The 14,177-nt window shown below is 40.8% G+C and overlaps 1 pseudogene; it reads left to right on the top strand.

The window, feature by feature from the left end:
- Nucleotides 1-618: 618 nt before the first annotated feature.
- LOC134210486 (caspase-like) lies at nucleotides 619-2,079 on the top strand (annotated as a pseudogene).
- Nucleotides 2,080-14,177: the final 12,098 nt, after the last annotated feature.

Raw genomic sequence — 14,177 nt, 5'->3', positions numbered from 1 at the left:
ATGAAATTGAAAAACTGTGCAAAGTTTCAACTCAATGAAAATCATGAATTAAAATTTTCTTAAATTGATGCTGTTGCTTGGAATCGCTCAGCTAGGTGTTGCAATCTCCCAATTAATGGGCGAGAAGAAGGCAGGGTGAAAAGTTCATTTTCGGTGCAAAACATAAACAAACCGCTGGCTCTCCACTAAAATCAAGATGGCTGAATCGTGAATTTGGCAGATTGGAACACCTATGTATATTCATCTTGATTCCACTATCTATAATTCGCATCTAATTTTCATTGGATATGCATGACTTTTTGCGTTGCGGGGTTTGCAGGTTGCATCGCAGAACAAACGCCTTGCAACGTTTTCTGATGCATCAGATCAGAAAGCGCATCATTCTTCTCTGTTCTCTGTATTCATGTAAACACGTATCGACTTTGAAGAATTTTAAAAAATCTACTGGGATTTACAATATTCGGAAATCGTTCATAAGTATCGTGATTGTGGTGACAGGGTGAAATAACTAACGAAAATGAGTAGAGTGGGTTTGGTTGAGGTTGAGCCACAGCAAATTGGTCAGGATTCGAACAAAATCAGCAAATGCATCATGTTGCCGACGCTTTGAGGCACGAAATGGCCTGTAAGTTTTTGTTCTATCTTTTATTTCGTTGGTCGTCCTTCTCGTGATGTGATTTTCTCCTGAACCATGCGAAAGATGTAGTTTTTCTTATTCCTTTGGGTATCCTTCGAAGATGGGAATATGGAATGATGGAAAACAAAAAAACATCAAGACAAAAAGCAACGATATGCACGGTGGCTGTCAACGGATTAGTCGCAACCCATAGAATTTGTAAGATTTTGGAATTGTAATTCATAATATATTATCATACAGAATCTATAAGTTTTATATTTTAGGTCAAGGAAAACACTGATATTAAAACATTATTCTATAAAAAAATTTGAAGGTTGTTTTGTTCTATTCTTCCCAGAACTTTCCTGATGTAAAGCTAACTAACAGATTCACGATAGTTAATAAATTACAATTACAATAGGAAAAAATAGTGTGTGGACAATGAACAAACTTTCATCTTTCTGCCAGTCATATGAGTAATTCTTTTACCGTTTCAGGAATAATTCTGAGATCGGTACAAAATTCGCATGCCGGTGGATCGCTATGCGTCGAATATAACGAGAATCCAAAGCGCGGGCTGGCGCTGATTTTAATCATGAACACTTTGAAATCCCTCAACTGAAGGCTCGAACCGGAACCAACGTGGATTGCAGAATCTGGCACCACGCTAAGTATCTGGACTTTGATGTTCGCGTGTAAAGGATTTAAAATTGCGGAAGTGCAGAAGGAGGTGGAGAAAGGTTAGTGGAATTGGTAACAATATTTCAGTAACAAGTTGATTTGATTGAGTTAGAAACAGGTTGAAATATAAAATTCATATCATGAATGGAATTCTGAAAATCCTAAAACGTTTTAAAAAGAAGGTTGTTTGTCCTCAGTTGCCATGATGGATCCTCGTCACGATTGTGTCTCATCACTATCCTTTCCACGGTGAGTTGGGCTATCTGTACGCAAAGGGACTGCCAGTATAAGTTGGACATAATTTGTCTTACTTTACCGCAAATCCTTGCCAACGCTGGCCGGCAAGCCGAAGTGTTCTTCATCAAGCTTGCCAGGAGATCAACTGAGACGCAGGCGTCACCCTCGAACACTGGGACGGACAGCGCCATCCGCAGGCTAAAAATACCAGCCCATGCCGATTTCCTGATCGCCTATTCACATCCGGGATTCTCCGTGGCACACGCAGAAGGCTCTTGGTTCATGCAGTCTCTTGTCAGGAGATGAATCAGCATGGCAAAAGTACGACCTGCTGACACTGCTGACGTTCGTTGCTCAACGTGGCGTACGACTTAAGTCAACGCGGATATTCCTATGATGCATCAGCAGAAGCAGATCCGTGCGTGACCACCATGCTCACGAGGCTGTTGCGTTTCACCGAAAGTAATAATGTTTGCGCTGATCGCTTCTTTGAATCCTGTTTGAGCATGACACCTAGCGTAGACACCGTTGAAATTCAAAATTAAGTAACCTTCAAATCCTAAACCTGTGCCGTTCACGTTCTAGACTGGATGGTTTGCTGAAAATGCTGTTATTGATTCGGATGTTTCACGTATGTATTTCCTGTATTGATATTCCTTTGTTTACGCTAGCTAGGTTCTCTTAAACGCTCTAAGTTAAATGTCAATTTTATAAACTTCAACTATTACACTCTGTATAAATCATTCTTTCTAAAGTACCTATGGATAAGGTACGCATTAAATTATTATCACTCAAATAGCCTATAATGTTTTCAACTGCAATCCGTTTTTTTTTTTTGCTAACAATCACAAAAGTTGTAAAAGTCGCTGTTGAAAAGAAATCACTGTTCAAAAATTGCCTTTTGGTAAGTGAAGTTAACTGTGAATATAGCGTAACCTCATTTTTATTTAATTAGAAGAAACAAATATTAATTGGATGTCAGAAGTTTACTATTGGTAAAACAAGGATGTTAAGTTTATCCTATGTTTTGCATGTTAACAAGAAGAAAGAAACTCAACTAAACCAATATGAAAAACGCAAAAAGTCCATTAAATCTAAACTGCCCAAAACATGAACAAACTCAGAGATAACAACAACGTCAAGGAACCATACATTTTGTAGAATGAGCACAAATAAAGCAAATAGTAAGCGGATAAGCAAAGCTGTGAGAAAAGAAAAACAAAAGACTAAAAGTGATCAATTCGTAGGCATAGCTACTCGATTGAAAAGAATGAAGACTTCATTGATCTTGTGGGAAGCATTTTACACTACTTGATTTCTCTCTATTCAGGTCTGGTTCGATTCACCTGCATGTTCAAACATAATTGAACCTAACTGAATTTCTGATATGCAATATACATTTGATTGATAGATCATCTAGAATGCATTCTACCAGATTGAATATGTTAATTAAATATAGATACAATAATGTCGTAATTTTAAAGAATCCATGTTCGATTCAAGAAATGAACAGAAATATTTTTGCCCAACAACAAAAACTGCAATGCATATATCAATCAGATACAAGATGGCGTTCTATTCTACCACTACGAATAAATGCATATAAACAATATATTGGTGCAATAGTAGCTTTAATTTAATCCAGAACATTCTAACCTTGCCGTACACCTCCAGAGGCTCTCCATTTATACCTCTGGCGCATCTTGTCATACAGGCCGCTGGTCGAACATACGGCGTCCGCGCGGCCGGTACGTACGCGTATAACATCTAGGAAGCCTTGCTCTTCTCGCAAATCTTCAGCACGGGTCGTTTCCCAGTGGAATGGACGGTTCTTTGGAACGCCAGCCTCCAATATCCGCAGTCAGATCGCTCTTCATTCCCTTGGCCGGTTGGAGCATTCCCGTTGTTGGGAAAAAGGAACGGACACAGCCACACCGGATAGACGTTCACCAGACGGTCGAATTCTTCGCAGCATTTCTTCAGGTGCTGGTCGGAACCAGAAGATCTTGAATTATGTGATTGTTTTCGTACAGCTTCTTTACCGTTTCCGTTTGAGTGAGCTTCAGCAGAAACCTTCACTGGCACAACCACCGAACAGGTAACGGAAGATGATATTGTTCGAATGGCACGATGTCCTGTGAGTAATAGAAATAGTAATTTGTTATAGAAACGTTTTCATTTAATGACAAATATTTCTCTCGGAGTCAAGTTTTTCTGGCCAGGGCGATCGGACGTACAAATTAAAAACCTAATAAGTAGTTGTCCACAGTCAACCAGCTAGCGATTAGATTACGCACCGTAATCAACGAGACCAAAACAAAGTGAACCGATATTTGTGATAAGCTGATGAATGATGACCAGACCACAACTCCAACCCATCGAAGACCCTTCCCCACAATGCACCCAAGTATCGGGTTTCAGATCGTCGGCTCTAGGGCACGTTCACCTCAATTGGTGCCATCTCCTTCACAGCCTTTTCAACGCACACCTGACGGAATAGGAAGTCACAAAAGGAATGTGAATGGGAGAACAAAGGAAAGTTGGAAAGGGTCCTGAAAGGGCATACAACGCATAAGCGTACAAGAGCTTATAGCGTTGAATATTTGTCGTGTGATAGTTCGGTCGCGGTAACCCTTCAAGGCCTTGACTAAGACACCTGCAATTCTGTTTAGATCAATTAACTAAATACTGGCGTACAATTTTGTTTGATGACATAAATCAGACTACTCCAATGCCATATGTGTGTGTGACAACCAAGAGTTAATCAAAGCTACCCAACATTTAGATATTGAATGACTGGTTCTGCACCATTAAAGTAATTTATTTTTTATTTATTGCCAGACTAAGGCCGATGGCCTGTGCAATACATAAAGTCTTCTCATTCAGCTGGGTCCATGGCTGCACTTCGCCACCACGCAGTCCCGGAGGGTCCGCAAATCGTCCTCCACCTGATCGATCCACCTTGCCCACTGTACCTCGCCTTGTTCCCGTCGGATCGTTGTCGAGAACCATTTTCACCGGATTACTGTCCGACATTCTGGCTACGTGCCGGCCCACGCAGTCTTCGATTTCGCGGTGAACGATTGATGTTCTCCCAACGGCTTTGCAACTTGGTTCATTCGCCTCCTCCACGTACCGTCCCCATCTCACCCCACCATAGATGGTACAGCGCTTTCCTGTCGAAAACTCCGGCGGCGAAAAACGGCGAACTCTATTCGTTCAGTCAAAGTACGTGGATTTTCTGTCATGATGCGTCTCCGAATTTCTCTGCTGGTATCGTTATCGGCGGTCCAAGTGAGCCCAAGTACCGAATTCCTCAACCACCTCGATTTATCACGTGATGGGTGATCATTGACCTCTCTTGAGCCTATCTAGCTTCGCCGTCTAATCCGTTTACCTTCGCTTTTCGAGTCTGATGTAGCTTCTCCATCCTCTCAAAGTTCGTGCCATGATATCAATGTCGACGGATTTCGTGAAAATCGTACCATGTGTCAATCCCTGCCCCTTCGTATTACTCCCTCAAAGCGATGTTGAATAGCAGACACGAAGACCATCACCTTGCCGTACCCTCTACGCTTTCGAGGGACTCGAGAATGCCCTGAAACTCGAACTACGCATCACCCGATCCATCGACGCCTTGATCAACCGTATCAGTTTATCTGGAATCCGTTTTCGTGCATTAGCTGCCAGCTGGTCCCGATCGATTTATCATATGCGGGTTTGAAGTCGATAAATAGATGATGTGCGGGCACGTTGTTTCGCGGCATTTCTGCAATACATGACCGTATGGCGAACACCTGGTCTGTGTGTGGAGCGTTCACCCATAACCCGCCTGGTACTACGAACTCTCTTCGCAATTGGTGGTAGTCGGCGGCGCATAATTGGGAAAGTACCTTGTAGACGGCGTTCAGCAATGAGATTGCATAGTGAGTTGCTACAATCAGCTTATCGCCCTTTTGTAGATGGGACACGACACCTTCCATCCTGCAGCAGAACCTCATTCTCCCAAACCTTGGTAATCACCCAGTGCAGCGCTCTGGCCATGCCTCACCACCGAGTTTAAACAAGCTCTCCTGGTAGTTGAGCAATACACGTAACTTCGACTTGTACAACTATGTTATAGCAAGATTACCGGTGGAGAGTATATATGTACCGTTTGGCAGCGCAATGTTATTACTTGACACTTTACCACTTTACTAAAGGCACTGCTAAAACAGTAGCGTAGCTGACAAGTGGTACGGAATGCTGCCAGAAAATGATAATGAAAATAGTGACCTATGCGAAAAAATGACTGAACAGACAGCGCTGGAGGGTGATCAAAATACTCGTACCCAGTAATGATGCTCTACTCTGTAAATAGAAACGGAATAACTCAAACGATTTGATGAACGGTTCAATTCTATTCAGCACCCTTTATCCAACTTCACTTGTTAATTTTATGTAAAGAGTAATCTATAGAAAACTTCAACAAGTTAGAGCTCTCTGGTTCGATCTTTAGACACTATAGTTCGATCCACTTCATTGTACAGGACTAACATTCTCAATTTGAGTTCTCCAAATTAAAAAAATGTGCGTGATTTCGTTGTATGACGCTCGAATGTTTGCTACAGGATTACCACTCATTTGGATATTATACACGTAAAAAAATAACCTTATATGTTATGGCAAAAAACTATTCGAAAATACTTATACTCTTCATTATGCCATCTAATGAATGATCCCATATCAAAAAGCTAATAACATTCATAAGTTAATGAAAAGTATAAGTTTTGGAATGTATGTGACTAATGCGATGTATATGTTTTTTTTTATACATCTTATTAAGCGCCTGCTTTTGCAAAAAAGGTATTAGAAATCTTAATAATAACATTAATTTTTTTTTTTACGTGTACATCTTACCCATCCTACACAGTGACTTTAGTGTTGGTGATTCTGTCTTTAAAGATCTCAATTGCAACACCCTCAAACCGCACAATCTCAAGAACCTCACCTCTCGGGTACATTTTCAATTCAGCGTAAGTGTAACATTTTGAACCTGCTGTTTCTTTTTTAGAAACTTAACATTTTTTGGAAAATTGAATGTAACTAAACGATACGCGAGGAGAAAAAAATTGGGCACTGCGTGTGAACACAAAAATATATAATTAATTGCATATTATTCGGCAACTCGGCCGTACGAAAACCATTTTTTTGTTAAATATCTTGGCTGTGCATATGCACAGCATATGTTTCGAAATGGACAAATTGATATGAAATTTGCGAAAAAGAATCCAAGTGTCTTGGAGGGACTCGAACCCTCAACCTCCTACTCTCTAGATAGGCGTGATAACCCCTACACAACAAGACCACTTAAAGGTCACGTTTGCGGAAAAGCCATCAGAATCCGAGTACCAACCTCCACCGCGGTTAGCTCTCTTTTTTGCAAATTGAATATCTTTCGGATGCTTGATTTGTCCAATCTCCACATGCGCTTTACTGTTGTATATCCACAGCCAAGCGAGTGCACATTGTTTAGAGAGTAGGAGGTTGAGGGTTCGAGTCCCTCCAAGACACGTGGATTCTTTTTCGCAAATTTCATATCAATTTGTCCATTTCGAAACATATGCTGTGCATATGCACAGCCAAGATATTTAACAAAAAAATGGTTTTCGTACGGCCGAGTTGCCGAATAATATGCAATTAATTGTAATCAAGTGTCGGTCTTTCACCGTCATTAGTCGTCTGAGTACACGCGACCGCTTACGTGAAAGGCAATCAAACTCATCAAATGCTTTAGCCAAGCAAGCCTTTGGCACAGCAGAGTGCGATTGAATTCGCATTCTATACCGTCCCGCCCAGACAGTTACTGGGCATGGAGTGCGATCCTCTCGTTTAATAAACAATGTGCACTCGCTTGGCTGTGGATATACAATAGTAAAGCGCATGTGGAGATTGGACAAATCAAGCATCCGAAAGATATTCAATTTGCAAAAAAGAGAGCTAACCGCGGTGGAGGTTGGTACTCGGATTCTGATGGCTTTTCCGCAAACGTGACCTTTAAGTGGTCTTGTTGTGTAGGGGTTATCACGCCTATCTAGAGAGTAGGAGGTTGAGGGTTCGAGTCCCTCCAAGACACGTGGATTCTTTTTCGCAAATTTCATATCAATTTGTCCATTTCGAAACATATGCTGTGCATATGCACAGCCAAGATATTTAACAAAAAAACAAAAATATATGTTAAAACGTCATGCATCAGACAAAACAAATAGATAATTTTGATAAGTCAGAATCACCATGGTCGTACTACATTCGTCAAAACGTAGTTTACGCTGTTCCATACATCGACATTCTTGATACCGCAAATGTCACGTAAAGTTGAACATTTCTCGCCCATGCGTCAAAAATATAGATAGAAATACAACGCAAAATTTGTTTTTTTTTTCACATCGAAAATTAAAATATTAGAGTAACAGTTTCAACTTTGAAAAACAATTATGTTGCACCGTTTACAAAAACATGAATTTTATTTATTTGTTACTGTTGTTTTGAAGATATACACATTCTTATTTATATGAATTTATTTAATATAATGCTATTCAAAACGGGTTTGTTACATCTAATAACTTATGCCCTTTTGGAAAAATACCCGAGACATGTCGATTATTTAAATCACGGTGTACAGAAAACAAGGTAGGCTCGTTAGAAAAATGACACTTCGAATGTGACGCGTATTTTATCGCCACATGTTGGAGTACAAAAGTAAGCATGCTGCGACCGTATAGCATCGTCTCGGTCCAGCTTGTGCGAAGATAGCAGTGACGTCACATGTTTACATTCAAACTGAATGTTTACATACGTGATGAGCCTGCCTTGTGTTTTGTATGCCGTGATTTAAATAAACATCTGAAAAGAAACGGTTTTTCTATCGGACGCCCATCGGATCAGTTGGATCGCGATACCGCTGCCTGAAAAAAAACAGTGCAAAAATAGCGTACGCAAGGAATCAGCAGTTTGAGAAAAAACATTTAAACCAGCTACAATTAGAATGTAAGGAATTGTAATTATATTTAAGCTACGGCTAAGTTTTATTACCACTTTTCTTTTTTTGAAATAGTTTTCGACGGATGGGGCTCGAAATTACGCAAGCAATCCAGGTGCCAAGCGCGGCGATTCGCTGAACTTCCAACGCTCAATCATTCTCACACACACGATCATACCTTCATGCATTCCATTCATGTTCCACGGCAGAATTAAGGGAATGCTCCGGAACCCGACGTTCCAATGTATCCGGCTGTATAGTGGACGTTTCCAGCTCGCAATAGTGAAACGACAAATCCCGCTGCTCAGCGCGCAACGTTTTGAGCCACTACTAGAACAATCCCAGCATTCCGCGCTTTTAAGAAATGGCTATGAAGCGTTCCTGTAGATGAGTCCCAATGTATGCGACCCACCTGCACACTGGTTGCCGAAATAGAGCTTTCTTATATTATGATCTATTAATGATCCAAAGAAAAAAGTGAGTATTATTATTATTATTTTATATTTTTGTAATGATGCTAAGCTATAAGAAAAGGTTACAGTTGAATACAAGGTTTATTTTTCTCTTATTTGCTTAAAATTGTCGATTACTTTTGTAATCATTGAAGTCTTGGATATTACTGAAAAATGTTATACATGAACATGTCTTTAAATCTTTCTGGTTTACCAACATTTCTCGTGGGTCTTTTTTCTATCTGCTCACCCGGAAGTTCTGCGTTTGCTGCGTGTTCTTGTGAAATTGTCTCGCTATGGTATTCCGGTATCATAGATTCAGTGTTCTGATTATCTAACGGTGCTAGTTTTAGATCGTTAACGCTTCTGGTATACTGGACACCGCGGTCACTTCTAACGACTACTTTAGCTCCGTCCCTCGAAAGTACGGTGAATCGTTCATCATTGAATGGTGGATCCAGCTTTCCTTTCTTCGAAGTCGTCATGAGCACGATGTCCCCGACTCCAATATGAGATGTCTTGGCTCCCCTTCGACAGTCGGCATACTTTTTATCTTGCAGTTTTGTCATTGCATCTAAATCTTTCACGGCTTCTCGATCAATGGTTTCCTCTTGTTTGGAATCCCACAGTGATGGAAATATTCCTCTGTGTTTCCATCCAACCAATAATTCGAATGGGGTAATTCCGAGTCTAGCGTGTGGTTTGAGATTGTTATGCACATGAACGTATTCCTGTAAGGCGTGTTTCCAGCTCTTACCCTCAAGTTTCGCGGCTGACAAAGCTTTTATGACTCCTTGATTTTGGCGCTCTACAGCACCGTTTGTCTGCGGACACAGTGGGATAGATTTTCGTATCCTTACTCCTTTTGTCTCCCAAAATCGAATAAATTCTCTGCTATGGAAGGGTGGTCCATTATCGCTTTGTAGAATGAGTGGTAAGCCCCAGGTAAAGAATATTTTCTGCAAGGCTTCATTGGTGCTAGTCGCATCTGTCGATCTCATTTCTACAACGGTGAGAAACCTTGAGTAAATGTCAACCAGAATCATGAACTCCCCGTAACCACAGCCTTGTACAGCCAAAAAATCAACCTGTAAAATCTCCCAAGGTCCTTCTGGTAGCTGGCGACTTGAGAGTGGGATTGGTGGATTTCGCCTGGAAATAACGACACAGGCGTTGCAATTTTTTTACAAATTGCTCTACGTCATCAGCTCATCCGTGGCCACCAGAAGTATTCCCTGAGAATCCTTTTCATTGCAGGGCACCCTATGTGGCCCTTGTGCGTTTCTTCTATAGCCTTCAATCGTAAACCAGCGGGTAATACTATTTTGTCTTCTTTGAACAACATTGGGTCTAATGTTCTAAGATCCCTTTGCTGTGCCTCATAGCTTATAAGGTGCTTCGGCCATATTCCAGACTTCATGGCGGCGCGCACCTCACCCAGATCATCATCTTTCTCGGATTCTAATTCGATGTCTTGCCAAGTTATGTTCATGAAACCAGCTTCAAGGGCGTACAACAAATTGTTTTCATCTTCTTCTTCGAAGGGCTCATCCACCTGCGTTTTCGAAATCAGTCGAGATAGGGCGTCAGCTACGTTTAGTTCTCCGGGTATTCGCTTCATCTTGAAATCAAAAGCTTGGAGTCTCAATGCCCAAGATTCCGCCCGTGATACCGCTCGTTTGCTCAATTTATGTCCACTTCCAAAAATAAACTCATTAGCTTCGGAGTCAGTACGTATCACGAAACTTTTGGCAGTGAGATAAAAAGCAAACCTTTCTATCCCCCATACCATCGCAAGCGCTTCTTTTTGTGTTTGCGGATATCTCCTTTCAGCTTCCGTAAGAGCTTTCGATGCGCAGGCAATTACTCTCGGGATCCCTTTGTCATTGAATTGTGCAAGAACAGCGCCTAATCCAATCGGTGAAGCATCGACGTAGAGCTCTGTATAATCATCAACGTTGAAATATCCAAGTTTAGATATTGCTTCCAACGCTGTCTCTTTCAGGAACTCAAATTCATTTTCTTCTTCACTGCCCCAATAAAAATAATCCGATTTCGCAAGTTCTCTCAACTTTGAAGTTTTGTCCGCTCTGTTCGGAATAAAACGTTCCGTGAAGTTGATTAACCCTAGAAAGCTCTTCACTTCCTGTTGAGTTTCTGGTTTGCGGAACTGACGAATGGACTTCAGTTTTTCATCCTCAACCCTAAGTCCGTCATGACCCAGTTGAAAGCCGATGAATTTAACAGATTGTTTTCCGAATACGCATTTCTCTTGATTTATACGAACATTGTGCTCCTTAAGTTTCTGCAAAACTCCTTCCAAATTGTCGTCGTGTTCTTTCTTTGTTTTGCCGGATACCAAAACATCGTCGAGGTAATTACGGGCTCCTTTACATCCCTCTAGTACGATTGTCTGCATTATCTCCTGAAATATATCAGGAGCATTCGTCAGACCAAACGGGAGCCTCTGGAACCGATACATTGAGTTTCCCGCGAAAAAGTTTGTCAAGTGGCGTGAGCGTTCATCCAGAACGATATGGAAAAAGGCGCTTGTTAAGTCTATCGTGGAGAACCACTTGCATTCGGGCAAGTCGGAAAGAATAGAATCCAGAGTGGGCATCTTGAATGGTGTTCGAACAATTGCTTTATTCGGACCTCTGAGATCCACCACCAACCTAATATCGTGTTTACCCTTCGGTACCACCAAGAGTGACGAACAATACGATTTGTCCATTGAATCTGTAACACGCTCAATAATCCCGGTTGTTAATAAATCAAGAAGGCGCCGCTCGGTTTCGACTTTAAAAGCCGGCGGGATATTCGTAAAAAAAAAATTCTGGAAGGTGGCATGGACTCATCATACCGGAGGATTACTGGCGGCACATTAAACTTTGGAAACTCTTCGGACATTCCCAGTGAATGAATTTCTCCAGGAAAGTTATCTTGGTGCTTGAAGTATCTAGTAAAAAGGGGAGTAGACTTTGTCTTCTAGATATAGTAAGCGTAAACTCGTCTTGTTCAGTGGGTAGTTAGTTAACTTCTGATCGTAGTATATTTCTCCTATTCGATACATGTCTAAAACTACTTAATTCCCTTTTCTCTCTTCCTGCTTTCTCGCTTCTCTGAGCGAGTTCTCAAGCGTTCGCATAGGGTTACCACAACTCCTCCATCCTTAAGTTAAAGACTATAGTTCAAATAAAATTCAAAGTATTTACAACACTAAATCCATTTAGTAATAATTTCACTACTCGAATGCACTATATTCATGCTTAACTACTATAAAAACTAAATTTACATTTGTACAATTTAAAATTCACTATTCTTTCGATTCTACTAATAGTAGACAAATTCACTTTTCCTTCTTTTCTTATTTCTTCTTTTAGAACGTCTTATCGGAACCACCGGGAGTGGATCTGATTCTTCTTCATGCTGTAAATCTTCCTGTGGTTCTACACTAGAGAAAATAAAAGAATCGGCTGGGTAGCCATAAAATTCGAAATCTTGAGTAGATTGGTCGTCGGATTCGGATTCTTCTTCATTCCGTCTTCTTTTACTTCTTGTTCCTGATTCGTTACTACGTCTCACCGAAATCGGTGATAAAACATTCGATGACGACGACAAAAGTGGTGCTTCTACAGATGACGAAACTGGTGCTGCTTCTGGATTTCTTATTGGCGACAAAATGAGTGCTGGATCATGCATTGGGGTCGCTGAACTCTCATGTGGGAACATTAAAGTTCCTTTACGGCGAGAGTTAGAAGATAGCTTAAGCTGACGCTTATGCGCCAACACTATCCTTCCCCCAAGAGAAATCTGGAAAGTAGCATCAGAAACCTGTTTTAAAAATGTGGCTGGCAACCATCTTCTGATGTCGGTTGGGTTAATGTTTTTGTAAAAAATCTGATCTCCATTCTTGATCTTAGTGAATGCGTCTGGCTTTTTATTAACTTGCGCATTAGCCAAATAAGAATCATCATGCGAGTTAGTCAAGTGGTTTTTAAAATTATTCTTAGGATTAATTAGGTCCATCAAGGTTTTTGGCTTATAGGAGAGTAATCTTTCTGAAGGAAATTGGCCTTTGTTGTCTAAGCAAATGTTGCGATAGTTTGATAAAAAATAAGCAATTTGTTCTTCAACATCTAAACTTCTGATCTCCGAATCCAGCATAAACTTTTTCAAAACGTCTTTTACCAATCGAACTGTTCGCTCTGCTTGTCCATTGCTCTCCGGATGGTATGGTGGACTTTTCATGACCAAAATCCCTTGATTGTTCAAAAGGTTACAAAACTGTCTGAGTTGAATGGTGGTCCTCCATCCGTAACTACAACATCCGGCAATCCGTATCGAGCAAAAATCCCTAAAAGTATCTTCAAAACCTTTTGCAGTCTGTTCCATGTCGCATGTACTCTAACTCGATCCATTTGGTAAAGCTGTCAACCACAACAAAAAAAACCTTTCTATCAAAATGAAAAAAATCAGCATGAATTCTGCTGAAGGGTTTAGTCGTCGGAATCCACTTGGAATAGGGAGTCTTTTGGTTGATCGCTGTCATTTGATGGCATATCGCACAGGTCTTTACGTAGTCTTCAACATCCTTGTTCAACCCGAACCAATAAACTGTCCTCCGAGCTAGCTGTTTGATTTTGCTGATTCCTGAGTGGTTCATATGAAGCATTTTGAGTACCTTTCGCTTCATACTTTCAGGAATAACCACGCGATCCTGGAACAAAACGCATCCATCGACCTCTTCAAGCTCCTGGTAATGTGAGTACACGTCAACAAAACGCCGTTCCAATCTCTGAGGCCAACCCTGCTTCAAATATTTCAAAATTGTCTGTAGGAACTCATCGCTTAGAGTCTTTATTGCCACCTCTTTGTAATCAATTGGAAATTCGTTGGAAAAATTTAAATTTTTGACATATTCCCGTGCCCAATCTTTGGGAATTTCCTCGGATAAGAGAAAACGACTGCAAAAATCGGCATTACACAATATCGTAGTCATAAATGGAAACGTACCTCTGCAAACGTGTTACCGAAATGGAATTCTTACCCTCCTGTCCATAAATACCGATTAGCGTATTAGAATGGTTTGTGATCGGTGTAAATAGTAAAATGCATACCGTAAAGGAATTTATGAAATTTCTTTACGGTGCTCACAACTGCTAACGCCTCA

Source organism: Armigeres subalbatus, chromosome 2 (genome assembly GCF_024139115.2).
Source record: "Armigeres subalbatus isolate Guangzhou_Male chromosome 2, GZ_Asu_2, whole genome shotgun sequence".
NCBI classification, from domain to species: Eukaryota; Metazoa; Arthropoda; class Insecta; order Diptera; family Culicidae; genus Armigeres; species Armigeres subalbatus.
Note: the sequence above shows the minus strand (reverse complement) of the source record. Positions and strands in the feature narration are given on the sequence as shown.